Source organism: Pteropus vampyrus, unplaced genomic scaffold (genome assembly GCF_000151845.1).
Source record: "Pteropus vampyrus isolate Shadow unplaced genomic scaffold, Pvam_2.0 Scaffold11, whole genome shotgun sequence".
NCBI classification, from domain to species: Eukaryota; Metazoa; Chordata; class Mammalia; order Chiroptera; family Pteropodidae; genus Pteropus; species Pteropus vampyrus.
The window spans coordinates 9,567,082-9,572,694 of record NW_011888792.1 but is presented as its reverse complement, the minus strand read 5'-3'; the positions used below and the strand labels follow the sequence as shown (position 1 = coordinate 9,572,694).

The following is a 5,613-nucleotide window of genomic DNA, read 5'->3' as shown; positions in this document are numbered from 1 at the left end:
GCAACCAGATATTAATTAAGGTATAGGACACAGAAAGACATGGCTCCCTTGTTCTTCCATAACCCCACATCAAATTATTACCAAATGTGTCTTCAGTCTTTAATTTAATTATTAGAAAAGGTAATTGAACAAAATACCAAAGATTTTTTTTTAAAACTAACAAAAGGCAAGTTAGAACAGTTAATACGTCTTTTTCCCCAGTTACCCAGCATTCAAAGCAGCTGGGAACATTATAATAATTTTAGACCTCAAAGAAAGCAGTGTGATGATTTGATATACAATTTTCAACACATGTTTTATTAATTAATTCTTCCTGTGCTTCATTTAAAATATTGGAAACTATAAAAAGATCAACGTGTTACTCTCCTGCCAGGAAAAAGGGAGGAAAAAAAAGAAATGAAAAAGCTAACAAACACGAAAAAAACCCACAGCCACTGGAATCTCAGTTTTGAGGAAACACATGGGATTGAAGCATCCGCCTAAACTCTGCAACCAACTGTCACATGTGACTCTCCCCCTCCGTGCTGAATCCTGGATGTCACCAGACTGGGGCCAGGCGGCTGTGCGTGCAGGCCAGTGTGTGACTGCAGGGGCCCTGCTGGGAGTGGAAGAGATGCCGCCCTCCCGGCGCGCAGGAGGGTCTTCCAGGAAACCCGGAGCTCGGCGGACTTAGTGGCTGCGGGTCTGGGCCGCAGCCGCTTTGGTCAGCACGTAGAGCCCAGCTTGACTCAGCGCTGACTCACCACACTGCCGCTGGTGGATTTCCCGGTCAGCAGCTCCGCGCCGCCTGTCCTTGCAGACGCCTGCTCCCGAGTCCTTTCCTGCACGGCAGACCGGTCCCGCCTTTTAAACAGCAGGGCAGATTTTACAGCTTTTGAATCCCTACCAAGCAGGGAACTGACTGGCTTTGTTTTCTTTGACTTTAAGAGCTAAACAGTCCACTAATCAAATTCTTTCATCAAAAGCTTGCTGGAACAAATCCCTAACATCTGCTTCCACAATGACTTATAGATGACCTCCATTTAGATCTTGCTTCTGTCGTACCAAGCTCGCATCTTATTTTTCTCCCACATTTTGTAAGGTTATCTTTTCAATACGTTTGGCACAAACTCACTATCGCGGTGACGCAAATCAGGTTGGAACTTGGCATTATGAGTGGGCCTTGAGTGACTTACTGTAAAAACCAGGGAACACTTCATAATGTCCTATCTGCCATCTCAGTTGCTGATAGATCCCATGTTCATTTTCATTCTGTCACTAAACTACAAAAGGTTCTGGAGTAGATTTAGATTGTTAAAAATCTGGATTATTATTATCATTTTTTAACATTTAAAAAATTTTTATTTTATTATTAGTTTCAAGTGTACAGTACATTGGTTAGACATTTATAATTATAAATTATAATGTAATTTATAATTATATAAATATATAATTATAAAACAATCCCCCTGATTACTCTCTCTTCCCTCTGACTCCACACATAGACTTTACATTACTGCTGACTGTATAAATTTGGATTCTTGAGCTGTCATGCTCATTATCTCCAGGATTCAACAAGAGAGCAACAGTAAGGCAGTATTTCTACAACTGTAGCCATGGACTACCTGCTTGGAGAGTGCTGGGGATAGTTGACAAATATATACTCCCAACTACAGACTCAGAACATACTGGTCTGCAGACTGGAAATTGATCTTATTAAGCCTCCCATCAGGGATTCCTGTGCACATCTAGTTTGAAAACTACTAGCCAGAGGATGAGAGTGTGAGACATTCTGTGAAGACTCTAGGAGAATTCTTACAGTTGAGAACACATTGTCCTCCCCTCAACCCCCCGCCTTTTTTCTTTTTTTTGATTGGTCAATAAGTTTATTATTGTCTTTGTGTGAAAAATCTTCATATAAAATTGTGGCTTGGTTTATTAGCTCTCAGCAGCCTGTTCCTGAGCTCTGAGCAAGCTTGCCTTCTTCTGAGCTACCAGATCTTTCTTCTGGACAAGAGACATTTTGGGACATTTCTACCTTTTCTTTTTAACGTCTTTCCTAGGCTTCTTCTCATAGACTGGATTGTCTTATATAGCCGCACGAGCTTTCTTATACATTTCCTCCATGTCTGGAGTTACGTTGTTCTTAATGTATTGAGAGAATTGTTTTATTGAAGTGTCTTCATCTTCTTGCATTAGGTAACGTGTATAATCTGCAACGTTCTGACCCATGATGTGCTTCTGATTTACTTCTACATTGAGTCCGTTGCTTTCTGAATCATAACCAGGGAATCACTTGGTACTGTGAGAGATAGACAAGCTCTGTCCACAGCTCCCTTTAGGGCTCCCAAAACTTTATTTCCAGTAGTTCTGACAACCCCTGCATCCAAATAGCAAGTGAAGGCAACATGTTGATCATCAATGCTTTCCACATTGTATTCATCTCTGTTCACCTCCACTTGGTCTTCCTAGATCTTGTCCATGCCAAATCTATTGAGAAGACTGCAGGCCAGGAGCAGGCCAGGAGCAGGCCATTACAATATACTACAGGAAAATTTGTCAGGCCAATTTTCACACCATACTTTGGGAGTTCACGAGTATAAGCTGCATAAACTATCATATTTCTTTCTATAGGGGCACGAGCAATCTAAAAAATGGTATCTCTATTGGTTACATGAACTGTCATCTGTATTTGGGTATGTTGTACTTAATTTTAACCTTGATTACCAAGAGTTTCTTGGCATAGTAATCAGCTTTACCCTTCTGTCATCTCCTAAATTTCCCTTGGTATCTTGAAGTAGGCCTTATTCTTGAAAACTTTAACAAACCCCATCCTACAGAACAGAGATCCGCATCAGAGGCTCACCACAGACTTGCAGGCTCAGCACAGCTCCAGGGAGGGGGACAGGGGTTAAAATATTGTCTTCTAAAATTGATTTTGAAGTTCTAATACTAGGCAATCATTATTTCTAAAATTGGTTTATATATAATATTGTGTTTGCTTAAACTGGATATTAATACAGATTTTTTCTTTTTAATTTGAAATTTGGGTATAAAATAAAATAAAGTACCTGTAAACTTTTTTACTTCAGGTTAGTATTTCTCAAATCTGATTTTGTATCAGAATTACTCATAGAGCCTTAAAACACTCCTGGGCCAGACCCCAGATAAAGAAACACTATCTCTGATGGTGAAGTTCTAAAATAGGCAGTGAAAAGCTCTGAAAGTAATTTGGACCTTTGCAAACAGCCACTATTCCCAAGTACAATAGAAACTTTATTAACCTCAGAGTGGTTGGTCTGTATTGTTCTCTTATGGTGCTCACATGTCTGTCAGTCTTCACCGTTTCCTTCTGAAATCATTTACAAAATAAAATTAAAAGTGACCACATAAAATATCAACTCATTATTATTTTGATACGTGCATTCACATCTTTTGAAAGCAAGTTTGAAATCATTGTATTCTAAATTTTTTCGGGGGGAGAGGAATGTGGGAGTGGTTGGAGAATAATATGGGACTGTATTTTGAAATTTTCTTTATTCTTTTTCGCTCGGATATTGCACTTGTTTATTCATTTTCTTTTCATGTCAATGAATAATTTTTTCTACTTCATGTTTTGTCAAAAAGCCTAGATCTGACATACACCTGACAGAGAGATTTCCTTGCTGGCTCCCTTACTAGCCTTGCTTCTCCAAGTGTGGTCTTTTGGATCACCTGGGAACTTCTAAAACAATGCAGACTCTTAGGCCCAATCCGGAACTATTGAATCAGAATCAACACTTCAGCAAGATCATCAAGAGATTTGTGTGTATATTACAATTTGGGAAGTACTGCTTTATAATAATGGTAAGAGTTACGATATGGTGCTGGTGGAGGAAAAGAGAAGAAACAAGAGATGTGGGTTCATTAGTTTCCTGTGACTACCATAGCAAAGTACAAACTGGGTGGCTTAAAACAGTAAAAATGTATTCTTCCTTGGTTCTGGAGGCTAAAAGTCCAAAATCAAGGTGTCAGTAGGGCTGTGCTTCCTGACTCTGAGTAAAATCCTTTGTCTCTTTCTAGCATCTAGTGGTGGTCATGGACCTTGGCATTCCTTGGCTTACAGCTGAATCATTGCAATCCTTTGCCTTTGTCATCACATGGCATTCTCCCTGTATGTCTCTGTCCTTATATCTCTCATCAGAAGACCAGTCATATTGGATAATGATTCCATGTTAAGTCAATTACATTGACAAAGAGTATATTTCTAAACAAGGTCACACTCACAGGTACCAGGGGTTAGGACTTCAATATATATATTTTGGTAGACACAATTCAACCCTTAATAGGAAGATTTGGGAATTCTATTTTCAATAAGTGGGCATTCATTATGTGAAAAATAACATTAAAAATAAGCATTATTTAAAAATAATCAGATGACATTTTATAAAATAATTATATATCATTCTCTCCCATTAGCTGTTATTTCATACTTTTATCTTGTATTCTCACAGCTAGATAATGAACTCTTCAAGGGCAACTTTCTCTGCAACACTTATAACACGATGCTCAGTTGACAGTAAGAGCACAGTAGTTATTAATTATGATAACCAAGCAATGAAATACTACTGGACAAATATAGAAAATCTCTTATGTTTTAATCTATCCATGGGACAGGGTAAGACAAAATTCTACCACAAAGATCAGTTTGACTACAAAAATTAATCCCTAAAATAAAGAAATAAAGTTACAACTAAAACTATAAACTGACACTGACAGCCAAACTGAAAATATATCAGGACCAGGGCAAGACAGGGAAGGGAATCCTTATAATCAAAGGGAAGAACAAGAAGAAGTTGGACCAGAAAGGTAGCTCTAAGATATTAAAGTCTTTTTAAAAGCTGTTGACAGTTTGCAGCAGGCACCTGTTCTTATTTGCTCAGCTTTTATTCTCCCTCTTTCCTTTGAGAAAGCTCTTAAACTCTCCACAATTTCTGTATAGGATGTCAATCATTTTCTGTATAGGCAGCGTTTCTCTTCCCTCTAACTCCCAAGGGTAAAACACATGACTCTCTGCCCTGTGCGTTGAAATGCGTGTAAGTTTCAAAATTGCAGGAAGTAGATGAAGCTGAGTCATTTCAGTGGTAGTTTTTGTTTGTTTGTTTTTGTTTTACCACCAAGAATAACAGAGTAAATCTAGTTGCTGTCTTCCCATGTCCCAGTTGTTTAACTATTCTTTTTGTTCTAAGTGCTACCCGGCATCTTTCACAATATTATTATTTTATTTAAAAGTCAAGGTTTACTTTTAACTTGTTTTTGATTGTTATTTTTTATTTTATTATAATTTATTAATTATTATAATTTATTAATTATTTTTTATGGGGCCAAGAGTTAGCCCCAGTTGGTTTCTACTGCTTACAACCGAAGGAACCCAACCAATTACAACTAAAATATTGATGTAGAGAACACACATTTCCTATAGCCACCTCACTAAGACAACCTGAAATAGCAGTCCGCATTCAAGATTCATAAAATTCATACTCTTGAAATATAACAAAGGTCTTTTCAGTTTGTTTCAATTATGTTTGCAATATTAAGAAGATTAAAGAAAAATACTCTAAAGTTTCTAATTTGAGCTATATACCAGGGGGCTAG

At 37.8% G+C, this 5,613-nt stretch overlaps 1 pseudogene; it reads right to left on the bottom strand.

Annotated features, from left to right (window-relative positions):
- Nucleotides 1–1,862: 1,862 nt before the first annotated feature.
- On the bottom strand, nucleotides 1,863–2,864 carry LOC105304048 (annotated as a pseudogene).
- Nucleotides 2,865–5,613: the final 2,749 nt, after the last annotated feature.